Here is an 18,667-nt window from a genome sequence, read left to right on the forward strand (position 1 = left end):
GAATCGGAGTTAGAGTCTTTGTCGGATGTTGAAGATGATGAAATTTTGGGGACATTGTCGGAGGAGTTGTTGTGGACTGGAGGGGATGATGTAGCCACCACTTGTACAGATGTTTCGGACTCGCTATCTCTAACCTCAGGAGATGGAATGCCAAGTGCGGAAAACCCCATGACGGTAAATGTGACTCTCCCTAAACCCGTGAATTTGCCCACACTTAAAAGGGACTCTGCCATGTTGGTGCAACGGTCCCCAAACTCCCGCATACCACCCAGGGAAGGAAGTGCCCGTGCATTACCGAGACTTGCAAGGTCACAGAGACTTCTTCATAAGAGAGTGGCTAATGAGTATGGGTTGGAATTCTCCTATGTCCCAAGGGACATTATGACTGTTATTGAAAAGAACCATGAGGCCTGGTACGAGGACGATGTTTGGAACTATTTAAAAGTGCCAAAGCTGCTCCGGAAAAGGGGCTTTTCACCGGAGCTTTATGAACGGTTTGTCGGATGCTTACGGCATTGGAGTTACAGTCGGCACATCTATGAGGACAAAGTTGTGATCTGCAGACTGGATAAAGACAGTGCTGTGTACTTTGTTACTACTGTGGATGCGCAGGGGAGAGACTTAACTTTGTCTGATCCCTGTTTCTACTGGTGAACTGTTCCTGAGCCAAAACTTTAAACTTTGCAGAGAGAGCTTCTCCGGGTCTTCACCTCCTTTGCATTTTTTTCAAGCTACTGAACTATGGGGTAATTAAACAGAGTCAGTCACACAGAGAATGGAACATCCACCGTGTCAAGAATACTTAAACTGCTTTTAAGTTAAAGACTGCACTTCAGCGACGCATCACTAGGTGGCATGAGTCGGTGCAATTAGTACTGTTTTACAGAAGAGAAAAAAAAACAATGGTTTTAGAAACTTAAGAAGTTTTAAGGGTTAGGAAAGAGAAATCCACGGAGATTGGTGGAATTCTGCTTTCTAACAGTTAGGTGTAAATTGCTGTACATATGTTCTTTTCTGTTTCAGAATCCACTGGAGAACTTCTATCAAACCACCGGAGAATGGGGTGGGTTAGATAGACAGGCTTGGGTGGTAATTGTAATGTAAGATAATTCTGTGTTGCTGCTTTCCTTTTCCTTTTTTCCCTTTCCCACCCCAACTCAGGTACTCTAATGTTTTTTTTTTAGTGCTTTTAGAATTAAGTTCAGTCCAGCTCCTCTTCCCCCGCCGCCCCCGCCCATGCCTCCTGTACCGCCCGCTCGGCCCACCCGCCGTCAGCTGTTCGCCTCCACGAGGCTGACGGACGCTCTGCATCAACTTAGGAGAGAGAGCGAGCAGAGAGCGCTCCCTCGTGAAGTGGAGATACATCGGCAGGAAGGCGACTCTGTGTGAAGCCCTGCACCCCCCCTCCTGTACCGCGGAGTCAGCCTGACCGCACGGACCTTCTCCACCCCTCCATAGGTCGGTAAGGCTATGAATAAGATGATTACTGTCAGAGTGGAGGAGCAGTGATAGGTGAGCAATCGTGTGGATGAATGGAGGGGAGATGGACTGCTGGATATCCTGTCATCATCAGTGATTAGGAGTTATTAGTCTAAAGAATTTCTTGGAGAGTGGTAAGGTATATATATTTACAAGCTGGCTAACGATTGCTGTTAATGCGACACCTATTACCTGACTACCAGTTGTTACCAACACTGCCTGGTTTGCTGGACACGGACCTCTCCACCCCTCCACAGGTCGCTAAGGCTATGAATGAGATAATCAGCGACAGAGTGGAGGTGCAGGGATAGGTGAGCAATCTGTATGGATGTAAGGAGGGGAGATGGTCGGCTGGGCATTTTGTTATCATCAGTGACTAGAAGCTATTGTTGTAAGGACTTTTTCTTTGAAAGCGGTAAGGTGTATATATATATATAAGCCTGCTAACAACCGCCTTTAATGCGACTCCTATTTCTGGACCATCAGATTATTACCAACACTGTTTGATCAGCTGGAAATAAACCCTGCAGGGGGCGGAACGATGAGAGGTGAATGGATGGACATCTGAAGGACAGATAATTAACAAGGTTATGCGGAGTTTTTCTTTCTCTCATTCTTCTATTTACAATTCCATGTAGAGGCATAAAATAGCGGCCCAGATTGGCGCTTATTTCACAATTCTCTGTCCTTCGCTCATTGTTTGTCCAGTACTCCTGGACAGCAACTCTTGTGAGCCGACACTGGTAGCGAGTGCTGGAGCTAACTTATGACTAATATCTGCGGCTAAAAAAGAAGGGAAAAAAAAAAAGAGAGAGGGAGAATTTTGGCGTGGGTCCTTGGGTGACGAGCTGGACTGGGGTTCCCTGCCCGTTAACTGTGCTGTTGTTCCCCGCTGGCATACGGGAAAGGCCCTGGTTCTTGGTGTTAATTTGCCACAAAAAGAGAATGCCAGGGAAGATGAATAAAAAGGGGGGTGCGGGGCCTGTTAGCCCGGGGGGGATACAACGGTACTTGGTGGGGGAGACAAGTATGATGGAAAACAGTCAGGATACCCCCAGCCAGAAGACATCAACAAAATCAGGTGTAGGCACTAGTAAAACTACGGATACGGGTGAAGGGCGGGGAGTGGGAAAGCCTAAGGATCCATGCCCAACTCGCACCAGGATGGGGGGGGGTAAGCTCCCTAGATGAAGATAAGGGCAAAAAAAGGGAAGAATCGGGGAGAAAAGGAGAGGCCTCCCCCCTACCCGAAATCCAACCCGAACCAGAAGGAGCCCCAGTGCTGGCAGAACCACAAGTGAGCCTGAGCATGCTGAGAGAGATATTTACAGAGGCACTGACTAAGGTTGAAAGGTCACTTAAATCCGATATAGCCGGAATAAAGACAGATATTGGCCGAGTGCTAGGAAGGGTGGAAGAGATGGAGGAAAGAATGAATGGATATGAACAGAATATGAGGGACCTAAGAGAACAAGTGAAATTAGCCCAAAAAATGAATAGATCGATTCTATATAAAATTGAGGACCAAGAAAACCGTGGAAGAAGGAAAAACTTAAGGATAAAAGGTCTAGAAGAAAAATTTAAAAACGAAGAGCTCCCTAGGGTGATGCAGGACCTGTTCAATCCCATTCTAGGTAGGGCGGAGAATGACAAATTAAAAATAGACAGAGTACACCGAGTCGCGGGATACCGGGCCCAAGCCACAGAAAAACCAAGAGACGTAATAATTAGATTCCACTTTTATGAGGAAAAAGCGTTAGTGGTGGAGAATATCCGAAGGATGGACAAAATTTTGTTTCAGGAGTCGGAGTTACAGATATTCTCGGATCTGGCAGGGGAAACACTGAGGAGAAGAAGGCTCCTCAAACCCCTGACAGATCTAATGAGGTCACTAAATGTCCCCTATCAATGGGGGTTTCCAGCATGCCTTAGAGGAAGGAGAGACGGCCGCTCCGCGGTATTAAGGTTCCCAGAGGATTTAACGGACTTCTGCAATAAGTTAGAAATCCCCCCACCAGCACTACCAGGATGGGAGGAGGCGTTGGGGTACGAAGGAATTAGTGGGGTTGCGCAATGGTCTCGGGTCCGGGACGGGGGGGAGGGAGGGGGTGTAATTACCATCATTGGCGGGTGAGGGAGGGGGTTGGGGGGGGGGAGGCGCGGGCACGTGGATAGGCTGTGAATGAGGCAGTCCTCCCAAAGAATGCTAGGTGCGCAAAAGGTGACCTGTGGGTCACCGAGACACCTAAGCGAGGAACAAATGTGGAAATTGTTCACTCCTCCGAATGGAGGAAGGGGGGAGGGTGGGTGGGGGGTAATCTCTCTCTCAAACAGGGTCTGGGTGCTCTCTCTCGCTCTCTCTCGTCTCCCCCTCCTCTCTCCCCCCGCGCCGGCGGCGGGGGGGGAGAGGAGGGGGAGGGGATGGGTGAGATATGACAAGGTTGAAATTGATGACATATAATGTGAGGGGTATAAGTACTCCCCAAAAAAAGTTCAGAGTAAACAAGGAGTTGGAATTGTATGGAGCGAATGTGGTCTGTTTGCAGGAAACACATCTGTCACATGAGGCTAGAGGGAGATTGACGTCCCGGGGGTTCCTGACATGGTTCTACGGCGACTCTACAACATGTCACGCCAGGGGGGTAGCAATAGGTTTCGAGAGAAGTGTTAGGTTTGATGTTGAGAAACAGATGGCCGATCCGGAAGGGAGATTTTTGTTTATAAGGGGGAAATTATTGGATGGAGCATATACCTTTGCTAATATATACTCCCCAAACAGGGACCCAGATACATTTTTAAGGAAGATCTTGGAACTATTAGCAGAGTTTAAAAAAGGTAAACTGATAGTGGCGGGAGATTTGAATATGTGCATCGACCCTCGGGCGGACTCCTCAGCCGGGTCCCCTCGCTGGTCGGAGCTTAGATATAAAAAAAATAAAGGCTCTGCTTTTAGAATTTCAGTTAGTTGATGCTTGGCGGATTAAACACCCGAACAGCAGAGACTATACTTTCTATTCTTCGGTGCATGGGACATTTACCCGAATTGATTATGTTCTGATTGAACATCAAATGCTCCCAGCACTTAAAGATATAGTAATAAAATCTATCTCCTTGTCTGACCATGCTCCAGTAATGGCTCAGCTGGAGCTAGTAACAGACCAGGCTAAAAGAGAGACATGGAGACTAAATGAAGCATTGATCCAGGACCCTGAAACTAGAAGTAGAATTGAAATAGAACTTGAAGAGTTCTTTATTAGAAATGACTCCCCAGGGGTTACGAGGAGCACGATATGGGAGACCCACAAAGCATTCATACGAGGAATCTTAATAAGCATTGGGACAGGGAAAAAAAAGGAAATAGGGAAAAGGTTACAAGATCTAAATAAGGAGATTTGGGAATTGGAGCAACAAACAAGGCCAAAGGGGATCCCAGAGAAAGTTGAGCTAAAAGATAAGAAGCTACAATTAGAAGAACTTTTGGAGAAGGAAAGGGTGCGAGTTAACCACTGGGCAGAGAGCATAAGATACCAGGAGGGGAACAAACCTGGGAAATGGCTAGCGAGAGTAGTACAGGAGAGAAGAAATGCGTCCTTTATACCCATAATTAAAAATGAAAAAGGGGAAATGAAGTACTCCACCCCTGAAATAGTGACGGTCTTCCATAATTATTACAGCCAGTTATATAAGGTAGGACTGGGAAAGGAGAAAAGTAGAGATAAGGAGGATACCATTGAGTATTTAAAAGGGATAGATCTAGAAGAGGAGACCAAGTGGAAATTTATTATAGTAAGTGGGGAAAATGGCTGGAGTTCAGGAAAACAAGGGAATGTCTCAGAATGAGTGGTCCCGAGGGGAGATGAGAGGTGAGTGAGAGGGGGAGAGACGGGGGGAGAGACCGAGAGAGAGAGGGGAGGGCGAGGGAGGGAGATTGGAGGGGGGGGGGGGGACGGGGAGATATAAGGTAATGGAATAGGTGGTATATTTCTTGTAATATTTTTACTTTTTCGAAATTCTAACAAAATAAATAAAGAATAAAACAAAGGAAAATGCTAAAAAAAATAAAAAAGAAGGAAAAAGGATTGCATGTGATGTGAAAGTAGCACTGCCAACAGGCAAAATGGTGGCAATAAGTAGAAGGGAACTAAAATTACAAGGGCGTAAAGTTTGCCACAATTTGTTGATGAGAGTTTATGGCGTGCTATATATACTGATGCAAAAGGTTTGGCTGCTGCTGCAGCACGTGCACCCTTGACCATAGGCTGACTAGCAGTTCCTTGGACTTCAACAGCAGAAATACTTTCCATAACATTGTTTGGAGGAGAGTCCTTCCAAATCTCTAATATGTGACTGTCTAACAGTCCTATGGAGTGCCTCCCATACACAAATTTACCAGGAAGCAACTCAGCAGTGAACTGTGAGACAACCTTCCACATCATTGACAAACATTGTATTAAACAATTGTTTTCCTCCTATGTTTAGTATGGCCTGCAAAACCTTGATCCATCTAATGGTACTTTGCAGTGCCATCTCGTCTGACTGAGGCAACACCCAGGGGTATAGTGATTGTGCATTCCAGAGTTTAAGTATTTCTTTTAGCATTTCTGTCATGAAATGGAACCCCAAATTCATGTTTTTAGGCCTTCTTGGGGACCTTCCTGCTATAGGGATTTGAATAGACTCATTGGCTGAACGTGTAGAGCTTGTTTTTCTTTAAGGGACCTGCTCCCAGCTGGAGGCACAGCCGATTCAATAATCTGATGCTCTTCAAGAGCACTGACAGGTATGCAATTTACTATCAACCTTTCTGGTTCACTGTCAATGAGCTGCTCCCGATTCCTACCAGGCTCATCGGGCTCATCCCTACTCAGTTATAGCAGACTGCCTTAATAAAATCTTATTAATAGGTGAAAGTATGCTCTCACCCACTAGGGAGGCACCATAGTTGTTCTGGGTAACTTGCGGCTCCAGAACACTGAGCTCCTTTTTTTTTTTAAAGGTACACATCTGCTGCCTTAACCACTGTTGCTGAAGAAGAAAACGCAACTTACAAAGTATACAACCAACTGAATTATCCTGTCAAACAATAGGCGTTACAAACTTGGGTTTAGTTTGCACATATTTGCAAATACATGCATAAGCTGCAGAGCCACTTCAGTATTATCTGCAGTCCCAACTCTAAATTTTGAGAGCCTCCTCAGTGGAAGCACATGCAATATAATGGATAGGCAGAGGGCAGGTGAGCCTGGAGGGAGCCTGTTCTTCCTTAGCCAGTTGCTGCTCGCTCACCGTCAAATGACGGAGGGATGGTGTGGCTCTCATTCTGGGTGGATGTCATACCAGATGGCGCACAAGAACAGTCCAGGGGGGGCGTGCAGTGCAGTGTTTGCACTCGTGCAGTGATGCTAGGACAAAGTGTGACCCTGATCTCTGTAAGGAGTCACTGACTTGGCTCTTTAACCATGTGATCGGCTGTGTCTAATCACATCCAGTCACTGTAAATGCGGAAGTGCCGTAAATCGTCTTGCCTCGCCTCACACTGACAAAGTGTGTGGCGAGCAGAGCTGATAAGCTGCATTTCCTCGCAGGGGAGAACAGGGAAGGTTAGCAGGGCACTGATCATCAGGGCCCTGATTACAGTAAAGCTGCAGCAGTGCCACCAATCAGTGCCAATAAGTGCCCATCAGTGACACAAATCCGTGCCATCAGTGACAAATCAGTGCCCATCAGTGACACAAATCAATGCAGATTACTGGTGCCAGTCAGTGCTGTCTTTTAGTGCCCATAAGTGCCTGCTTATCGGTGCTGCCCATCAATTCCCAACAGTGCTGCGCATCAGTGCTGCCTATCTATGCTGCCTATCAGTGCCCACCAGTGCTGCCTATCAGTGCCACCTAATAGTGCTCATCAGTGCCACATATCAGTGCCCATCAGTGCAGCATAACAGTATGCGTTGAAGACAGAGGTTTAGTTTGTACACGTTTTAAAATATATGCATAAGCCAGTGGCAGCTGGCAGCTGGTGCTTCAAATTTTTGAGGGGGGTGCAAACAAACCACTGTGCCATCAATTGCAGCCACTGTGCCCATCAATTGCCGCCATTGTGCCATCAAACGCAGCCACTGTGCCCATCAATTGTCGCCACTGTGCTCATCAAACACAACCACTGTGCCATCAAATGCAGTCACTGTGCCCCATAAGATGTAGCCTCTGTGCCCATCAATTGCCACCACTGTGCCATCAAATGCAGCCACTGTGCCATCAATTCCTGCCGCTGTGCCCATCAATTGCTCCCAATGCGCCCATCAATTGCCGCCACTGTGCCAATCAATTGCCACCACTGTGCCCATCAATTGTCATCACTGTGCCCATTAATTGCTCCCACTGTGCCCTATTAAACTCAGCCACTGTGCCATATCAAATGCTGTCAGTGTGTCCCCCGCCGTGGGCATTTTTTTTTAGAGGACATAACATATATTGACTTTCAACTTCCATTTTAGCCATGCAGCCATAAAATGAAATTACAATTGGCACCCTCTGCAAGCTTAAAAATAACTTCTGGTTTCTGCCAGGGGTGGCTGCAGACATTTTAGACCAGAGTTTCTCTCCTGGCAACTCCCAATCAGCATATCTGTATGGGAATGCTAAGCCGCATTTTATCTGCAGTTCCTCCTTCCAAGTGACATACTTCCTCTATGGGAGACTGTACTCTCAGTTGAACTTTATAGGCTCTTCCAGACATGCTGAAACTTTTCTCCATGAATCCTGTTGGAAGGGGGAGTAAGGTAATGTCATGTTTTACTCCTAGTTGAGTGACAAGCAAGGGTTACATGAGAGGCCTACCCTGGGGAGGGTTCTTCTGGGCAATGCCATGTACCTGTAACAGGATCACTTTACTACAATTGGGGTTCTTTTATTTTTATGAAATTTGCTTGTATGCCCAGGGACAAGGCTGTAGCTGCCATGGGGGAATACTAGACCTTAAGTCTTTTAGAAATGAATGTACTCTATGTGCACTTGCACCATAACTGTTCTCCAGTTAACTCTTGGGTCCCTGTGACACCTTCTCTTTAACTTGCATTTCGGAGGCACATGCTGAGCCTTGTCCACATCCACCTGTCCAGTGTATAACCGCTACCCCATGCCCAATAACAGTATGGGGTGCCACCGTGCACATAGTGCAGACTCCATGCATGCACTCCACTTAACTTACAGAGGAGGCCCATCCTGGGTGAGAAAAAATTAAAGTCAGCAGCTACAAATACTGTAGCTACTGACTTTTAATATTAGGGCACTTACCTGTCCAGGGGGTCTGTGATGTTGGCACCCCAGCCAATCTTCAGATTGACTCCCAGGTACTGCCGCTGCCATTCCTGGTAAGGGAATCCAGTAGTGAAAATATTAAAATAAAATCGAGCATTAGACCTGCTTTCCAAATGGAAGTAATAGCGTATATAATTGATTTTCACAAATTCATCCAGTGGACGGGATACATCCAATGCTATTTGAAGTTAATAAATAAAAAGTGGTGGTGAGACAAAGAGATGTCTCCAAAGAGATAGCAGTTAGGAGGATCAGCCACAGTGTATCAAAAATTAGAAAAACTTTATTGAAAAATCAACAATGGGATTAGTCCACTATAGGTAGGATAGCACCATTATAGTGGAGACATCACCCCCAGCACACCCAGATAAAAACACATACAAAAAAACGACAACGTTGCCACAATATAGCACCAATCTCGGGCCCCCCACACACACACACACTCAAAACGCTCAAAATGACTAATCCAGTATGGAAAGGTGATGGGAATGCTAATAATCTGTGGTACCGTACTCTAAACCTGCCATGTCTATTAGTAGGGCTTGTGCAATGATCGTGTAGATTAATTAGGTTGGCAAGTATGTAGGTCACACAGGATTGTAAGGCACACAGTAGTTGGGTGTCCTGAACCAGTTATGCAGGACACATATGAAAGCATGTAGCCAATTGACAGAGCTCTAGATTTACCAGTGTCCAAACAGCCTGAAAAGAAATAAATCTCTCAATTTACAGAGGACAGTTCAATCCAGTCATATATAGAGGTAACTGTCAGTATGGCATGCTGAGTACGCCTTAGTAAACTTCAAAGTCCAGTATTAAAGGGGTATGACATGTCACTGGGAGTTCGACTGAGGAATTTATCAAGGAGAAGAAGGGGGGGTGCCAAAGGGCTCACATCACTCCACATCGGCCCTGTGCAGTTTGTTGCTGGCGTTGACCAAGAGAGTGTCATTTCATTTAGATTGAGCAGGCAGGCTCAATCTAAACTGCAAATCTACACTGCAGTTAGCTGCAGTGTATTTAATATATATATACATCCAGGCTTATAAATATATATATATATATATATCCACTGCATTCCAGTCTAGCCAAGCCTATATATGACTGCAGGCCATTCTTGGTGTACGTTTTCAAATATACTTTCAGGCAGGCAGGTGATTCAGTGAGCTGCAATGCATAAAATATATATACAGTTTCCTACATATATATATCCACTGAATTCTAGTCTAGCCAAGCCTATATCTGACTGCAGGCCATTCCTGGTGTAGGTTTTCAAATAAACTTTCAGGCAGACAAGCAGGTGATTTGGTGATCTGCAGTGCATAAAATATATATACAGTCTCCTACATATATATTCACTGCATTCTATTCTAGCCAAGCCTATAGCTGACTGCAGGCCATTCCTGGTGTACATTTTCAAATACACTTTCAGGCAGGGAGGCAGGTGATTCAGTCATCTGCAGTGCATTAAATATATATATACAGTCTCCTATATATATATATATATATATATATATATATATATATATATATCCACTGCATTCGAGTCTAGCCAATCCTATATCTGACTGCAGGCCATTCCTGGTGTACGTTTTCAAATACACTTTCAGGCAGGGGATTCAGTGATCTGTAGTGCATAAAATATATATACAGTCTCCTACATATGTATCCACTGCATTCTAGTCTAGCCAAGCCTATATCTGACTGCAGGCCTTTCCTGGAGTACGTTTTCAAATACACTTTCAGGCAGGCGATTCAGTGATTTGCAGTGCATTAAATATATATACAGTCTCCTACATGTATATATATCCACTGCATTCCAATCTAGCCAAGCCTATATCTGACTGCATGCCATTACTGGTGTATGTTTTCAAATACACTTTCAGGCAGGCAGGTGATTTAGTGATCTGCAGTGCATAACATATATATACAGTCTCCTACATATATATATATATATATATATATATATATATATATATATATATATATATATATATATATATATATATATATCCACTGCATTCTAGTCTAGCCAAGCCTATATCTGACTGCAGACCATTCCTGGTGTACGTTTTCAAATACACTTTCAGGCAGGTAGGCAGGTGATTCAGTGATCTGCAGTACATTAAATATATATACATTCTCCTACATATATCTATCCACTGTATTCTAGCCTAGCCAAGCCTATATCTGACTTCTGGCCATTCCTGGTATAAATTTTCTAGTAAACTTCAGGTGGTGTTTTGCTAATACAATTTTACAGCAAATATGGAAGCCCACCAAGGAGAGGCAGGCGCTTACAGGCTACTAAAAGAGGGCAAGCAGGCTCTGTGTCTACAGCCAACAGCGCTGGTCATGGACACGGTGCATCCTCAGCACGTGCCCATGGGGCAGGCTTGTAATTTTTTCCAGCATCTGGCCGTGTTGATCCACAACATGCAGAAGAGTTGGTAGAGTGGATAACTAAGCTGTCCTCATCCTCCTCATCCGCTGTCACCCAAGCTCAGAGTACTTTGCCTGCCAATGCAGCTGCCAAAGCGGACTATTCCATCAGTTCAATGTCATCAGTCACTCCTTCCCTAGCCCCACCATCATGCACGAAGGAGTCCCCCAAACTGTTTGACTACAGTGTCGGGTATATGCTGCAGGAGTATGCACAGTGTTTTGAAGGCTCCAATGATGGTATCCAGGTTAAGGAAGGCAGTAACGTGAGCCCAGAGAGAGGGGGTGCCCAAGAAGGACAAGAAACTGCCAGTCATGTTCCCCCAGCTGCAGCATACTGCCAGGTTTGCTCCAGTGACGAGGAGGGAGAGAATGATGAGGTCACTGACTCTACGTGGGTGTACGATAGAAGAGAGGAGGAGGAGGAGGCACAGCTGCAGTGAGTAAGGATGCCTTTCAGGGGCCAGCTTAAGGGCAGCCGCCCAACTGCATCACACCGTAGAGCTCCGCATGTGCAGGGTGCTGCTGACTCCCCGTGTATTTTGAAAAGTTCTTTGGTGTGGGTCTTTTTTGATACGTGTGCAGCAGATCACACTGTTGCTGTTTGCAACCTATGTCTGAAGCGTATGAAGCATGGCCAAAAGAGCAGCCGCTTGGGCACCATATGCTTGACCAGACATATGTCGACCTCCCATGCAGTCCATTGGCAGCAGTACTTAAAAGACCCACACCAAAGAACAAGGTGGGCCTCTTCTTGCTCCTCATCAGCTTGGATCTCTAAACCCACTATACCTTCAGTCCTCTCAGAAACCTGCACTGAGAGGAATGAAGGTGTAGAATTAGGTGTACCAAGTACTTGCGGGCAATTTGCTACACCAACATCCGATTGGAGCAGGCTAATTTCCCTACCCCAGCCAAGCTAGCTGAATGATAGCTTGTCTAAATTGCTAGCACTCCAACTGCTGCCTTTTCAGCTGGTAGACTCTCCCACCTTTCATGAATTTGTGGAATGTGCGGTACCTCAGTGGCAAGTTCCCAAATGCCATTTCTTTTCACAGAAGGCCATTCCGGCTCTCTACCGGCATGTGGAAGGCAATGTCTTGGCCTCGTTGGACAGGGCGATAAGCGGTAAGGTGCATATTACCGCTGACTCATGGTCCAGCAGGTATGGACAGGGACATTACCTTTCTTTCACTGTGCACTGAATAACTCTGCTAGCTGCTGGAATGGATGCAAGACAGGGTGCAGTATTGTTGGAGCTTGTTCCACCACCACGCCTCCAAAATGCTAGTAGTGGTGATTCTGCCACACCTCTCTCCTCCACCCCTCCTCTTCTTCTTCCTCTATGGCCTCTTCCTCTGCAAATTTATCCTCGGAACCAGCGGTGCTCTGTAGGCGTTCAAGGGGCTACACAAGCACTCAGGCAAAAAGATGCCATGTGGTGCTTGAGTTGGTCTACTTAGGAGACAGGAGCCACACTGGGGTAGAGATTCTGTCAGCTCTGCAGAGGCAGACTCAGAGGTGGATGAGGCCACACCAGCTTCAGCCAGGAATGGTGGTTTGCGACAAAGGCACCAACCTCCTCTCCGCCCTCCGACAGGGACACTTGACTCATGTTGCCCTGTTTGGCTCACATCCTTAATTTGGTGGTGCAGCGGTTCTTGTGCAGGTACCTGGGCTTACAGGATCTCCTGAGGCAGGCCAGGAAAGTCTGTGGGCATTTCTGCCGGTCATATAATGCCAGTACTTGGCTGGCTGACCTTCAAAAGGAATGCAACCTGCCCAGAACTGCCTCATTTGTGACATGCCTACCAGGTGGAACTCAATGTTGGCAATGCTGCAGCGGCTGCACATGCAGCAGAGGGCCATCAATGAGTACCTATGTGATTATGGCACACACAGGGTCAGGGGAGCTTGGATTTTTTTTGCCACGCCAGTGGCTACTGATCAAGAATGCATACACTGTCCTGTCACCATTTGAGGAGGCCACGAGGATGGTGAGCAGTGACAGTGCATGCATCAGTGATACTGTCCCTCTTGTCTTCCTGTTGGAGCACACGCTATAATGGACAGGGCACTTGAGGCAGAACAGAGGGAGGAAGAGGAGGACTTCCTTACTTCTCAAGGCCCCCTTTCTCCAGACAGTATTCCTGCGGGCCTGCCGATCACACAGGAAGAGGAGGAGGAGGATTTTGTCAGCGTGGAGGTGGAGCCTAGCACTCAGCATCAGCAGCAGTCTTCAAGGGATCATTTTCAGTCCATAGAAACCCATGGACTTGTATGTGACTGGGAGGAGGTGGCTGTGGATCATGTCATCCATAGTGACCCAGAGAACTCCGGATCGAATGCCTCAGCAAACCTTCGCTACATGGCCTCCCTGATCCTGCAAAGCCTGCGAAAGGACCGTCGGATTCATGGTATCAAAGAGATACTACTTGATCCACATTACAAGGGTAAGGTTGTGGAACTTTTCCAACCTTCGCAGAGGGAGCAGAGGATGAAATATCATCAGGAGGCCTTCCAGAAAGGTTTGTGCAATGCATTTCCAGAGCCTGGGAGGTTACAATTTCCTGGTCCTCCTGGACAATGTGTTTCTGAGGCTTTGGTCAGTTACAGAAGGACTGGTGGAGAAGGTGGCTGATGACCGATGCTTTCAGACAATTCTTTAGTCCACAGCCCCAAGGTCTGATTGGTTCCAGCAACCATCGCCAGCATCTGGTTTACATGGTGCAGGAATACCTAGAGGCAAGATCAGACTTGGAGACTTTTCCAACTGAAAATCCACTGGGTATTGGGTCTTGAGGATGGATCACTGGCCAGAGCTTGCACAATATGCAATTGAGCTACTGGCCTGTCCTGCATCCAGCGTTCTTTCTTAATGCACATTCAGTGCTGCTGGAGGCTTTGTAACCGATCACAGAGTGTGCCTGTCCACAGACTCAGTTGATTGGCTCACCTTCATAAAAATGAATCAGTCTTGGATCACCAGCTACCAAGCACCTGATGCTGATGTAACTGATAAATTTTTCTATGAATATGAGATCCCTTGAAGACTGCCTATGCTAAATGACTATCCTGTTATGTTGAGTGATTATCCTATTCCTCCTCAATGTTCATGTTGATAGCTTCTAAGAACACCCCCACCAGTGCCTAAGGCCCAATTTTTCTACCCCTGTGGGGTGTATAATTATAATTGTTGTTGTAATAGGGCTCATTCTTGCCCTCAACTAGAGTATCTGTGAGGGGTTGCAGTGTTGTGGCACCCCCACTAGTGCCTAATGCCCAATTTTTCTGCCCCTGTTAAACGGGGCATGTAATTACAATATTTGCTCTAATATTTCACAGCAGGGCCCATTCCTGCATTCAACAAGCATATCTGTGAGGCTTTACAGTGTTGTGGCACCACCACCACTGCCTAAGACCCAATTTTTCTGCCCCTGCTTAACACATGCATGGAATTACCCTTAATATCCATACAAGACCCAAAGGGCCTGGTAATGGGCTGGGGGGTACCCATGCCGTTTTTCTCAATAATTTTCATCCATATTGCAGGGACCCGACATTACATTACAGCCGCAAGCAGTTTTAAATTACTTTAATTCCTTTAGAAATGTAATTTTATGCAGGGACTGTTCTAAACACAGGAAACACGTGCCACTTTACAGGCATACTATAGTCACCCACCAGGTACAATATTTAAAGGAATATTTCACTTTTATTTCTTCACTTTAAGCACTATTAAAATCACTGCTCCCGGAAAAAAGGCAGTTTTTAAATCTTTTTTGGCATTGATATATGTCCCCTGGGGCAGGCCCCGGGTCCCCAAGCACCTTTTAGGACAATAACTTGCATGTTAGCCTTTAAAATTCATACTTTTGATTTCTCATGTTTGGCTCCCATAGACTTTAACAGTGTTCGAATGTTCGCACAAACTGGGGGGTGTTCGACTCATCCCTACTGCCGATGAGTGAACACATTCCATGAAACGCAGTTCCGTAATGATTTTTCAAGGATGCCAAGACAGTCTGGTTTTTGCATTTTTTATCCATTTCTGATTTTGTTTTGAATTGTGTATATATAATCATGCATCAATACAATATCTATTTAACTGTTCAAATATTGCCTTTTTAGATGGTTTTTATGACTTTTTTGTGATCTATGACTATGCATTGCTTCCTTCTGGGATTATGTTGATCTATTTTTGGATTGTAATACATTTTCTAAACTATTTATACTTTATTTTATTTTGACTCCGGGTAGTGACATGCCTCATGCAAAGTCCCATGACCACTGTTCCTTTGTTACATACATGTATTACAGGGATGGAGGCAAGTATGGAGGTAGTATGATAATAGATCATATCTTTTTTTTATTTGAGAGCAAAAGACTCGATTTTTATGTTGCCTGCATTCAAGCACTGCTTGTGATATTTGGGGTTTTCTTTTTTTTTTTCTCTCGCAGCTCCCTGCTGTACCGGCCCACACCCTGGTCTCTGGGCAGGAGACCTCCTATCTCCCAGGTGAAACTCCAGTGGCAATCTCTTGATTATAAAAGCTTTGCACACTTGCACAGCCTGGCTGCTGGTCTTTAGTCAGACATGGACACAGAGATAGAGGTATCTTTCCCAAGACTCTTCAAAGGTTCTAGACTCCAGGACAAAATCTGTTGCTGTAGTAGTACTATTACTGAAAATTAGAATTACTTGCAGTAAGGCAGGTTAATAACCCTTATGATGGCTATATTTTCACAGGGTTCCCCAAATTTTATATCCAGACTCTTATCTAAGAATGCAGCCAGGCCAGCAAAGGATGGCGGCATCGAGCATGCCCTCCTCCTGAAACATACCAGACCATATTGCCACAACCTGGGGAAAGTGCCTTGTTGGTGGGGATGGCCTGCCACAGCACCTTGTCCCGATGATGGTGTGGACAAGTACCTCATGCCCACATGTCTTGGCCAGTGGATATGGGGCTCTGTGGGAGGGTCTTATCAAAATCTGGAAGCCCCCTTTAAAATGAGGGGGCTCTCAGATATCGTCCCTTATGCAAATGAGAAAAGCATACATAGTACCCCTGTTTACGCATATACAAAAAAAGTTACATTGTAAATAAACACACACACACCACACATAAAGGACTTTATTAAAATAATAATAATGTCCCACAATGTCCAAAAATAATAACACATAATGTCCAGAACTAATGCCCAAAAAATTCAGTGAAATTGTTAGTGTAACATTAAGATAACATTACGTTAGATTTACAAGGACACATACTGTATTAGCATGATCGTAACTATTTCACAGGTTTTGAATGTCTACAATGTTCAAAAATAATGTCCCAAAATGTCCAAAAATGTATGTTCCATGGTGTCCAAAAATAATGTCCTGCAATGTCAAAAAATACTTGGAGGCAGCCACATTGTCATGGACAGGGTACAGATGGTACAAGGACAAGGGAGGAAAAGCGATGGGCAAGCCCGCCATCCAGGTGTGACAGAAGACATACTGTATCACATATGACAGCATCTGTTCAGTACAGTGTATGCCGTACTTATGTGGATGTTATTTTAAAATACGTTTTTGTACCAATAAAATTGTTGTTATCTTTATTAAATTGCATATACAAGTTGTTTTAATTTCACCATCACAGTTCCTTAAAAATCCAATTGGGGTATTGTTCCTTTTCTTTAACTTTAAACTGATGTACCGTGTGCAATTCTTTTTTTTTCTATACAGTATCTCAGAAAAGTGAGTACACCCCTCGCATTTTTGTAAATAGTTTATTATATCTTTTCATGTGACAACACTGAAGAAATGACACTTTGCTTCAATGTAAAGTAGTGAGTGTACAGCTGGTATAACACTGTCAATTTGCTGTCCCCTCAAAATAACTAAACACACAGCCATTAATGTCTAAACCGCTGGCAACAAAAGTGAGTAACCCCTAAGTGAAAATGTACAAATTGGGCCAAAAGTGTCAATATTTTGTGTGGCCAACATTATTTTCCAGGACTGCCTTAACCTTCTTGGGCATGGAGTTCACCAGAGCTTTACAGGTTGCCACTGGAGTCCTCTTCCACTCCTCCATGATGACATCACGGAGCTGGTGGATGTTAGAGACCTTGTGCTCCTCCACCTTCCGTTTAAGCATGCCCCACAGATGCCCAATAGGGTTTAGGTCTGGAACCATGCTTGGCCAGTCCATCACCTTTACCCTCAGCTTCTTTAGCAAGGCAGTGGTCATCTTGGAGGTGTATTTGGGGTCGTTATCATGTTGGAATGCAGTCATGTGGCCCAGTCCCCGAAGGGAGGGGTTCATGCTCTGCTTCAGGATGTCACAGTACATGTTGCCATTTATGGTTCCCTCAAAAAACTGTAGCTCCCCCATGCCGGCAGTACACATGCAGCCCCAGATCATGACACACCTACCACCACGCTTGACTGTAGGCAAGTAACACTTGTCTTTGTACTCCTCACCTGGCTGCCGATACACACACGCTGGACATATGAGCCAGATAAGTTTATCTTGGTCTCATCAGACTACAGGACATGGTTTCAGTAATCCATGTCCTTAGTCTGCTTGTCTTCTGCAAACTGTTTGCAGGCTTTCTTGTGTATCATCTTTAGAAGAGGCTTCCTTCTGGGATGACAGCCATGCAGACCAATTTTATGCAGAGTGTGGTGTATGGTCTGAGAAACATGGTGGTGGCAGTATCATGTTGTGGGGATGTTTTTCTTCAGCAGGGACAGAGAAGGTGGTCAGATTTGATGGGAAGATGGATCGAGCTAAATACAGGGCAATCTTCAAATAAAAACCTGTTAGTGTCTGCAGAAGACTTGAGACTGGGGCGGAGGTTTACCAGCAGGACAACAACCCTAAACATACAGCCAGAGCTACAATGGAATGGTTTAGATCAAAGCACATTCATGTGTTAGAATGGCCCGGTCAAAGTCCAGACCTGAATCCAACTGAGAATCTGTGGCAAGACTTGATAATTGCTTGAGCTATTTTACAAAGAAGAATGGGCAAAAATGGCACTCTCTAGATGTGCAAGAGCTGGTAGTGACATACTCAAAAAGACTTGCAGCTGTAATTGCAGCAAAAGGTGGTTCTATAAAGTATTGACTCAGGAGGCTGAATACAAATGCACACCACACTTTTCAGATATTTATTTGTTAAAAAAATTTGAAAACCATTTATCATTTCACTTCCACCTCCCAATTATGTGCCACTTTGTGTTGGTCTTTTACATAAAATCCCAATAAAATACATTTACGTTTTTGGTAATAACATGACAAAATATGAAAAATGTCAAGGGGTATGAATGCTTTTTTAGGCACTGTATATATATATATATATATATATATATATATATATATATATATATATATATACATATATAAGAAGGCCAGTATGGTGGCCTGA

The sequence above is a fragment of the Lithobates pipiens genome, unplaced genomic scaffold, assembly GCF_037356315.1.
Source record: "Lithobates pipiens isolate NorthernLeopardFrog02 unplaced genomic scaffold, aLitPip1_a1.2 Scaffold_3, whole genome shotgun sequence".
Lineage (NCBI taxonomy): Eukaryota > Metazoa > Chordata > Amphibia > Anura > Ranidae > Lithobates > Lithobates pipiens.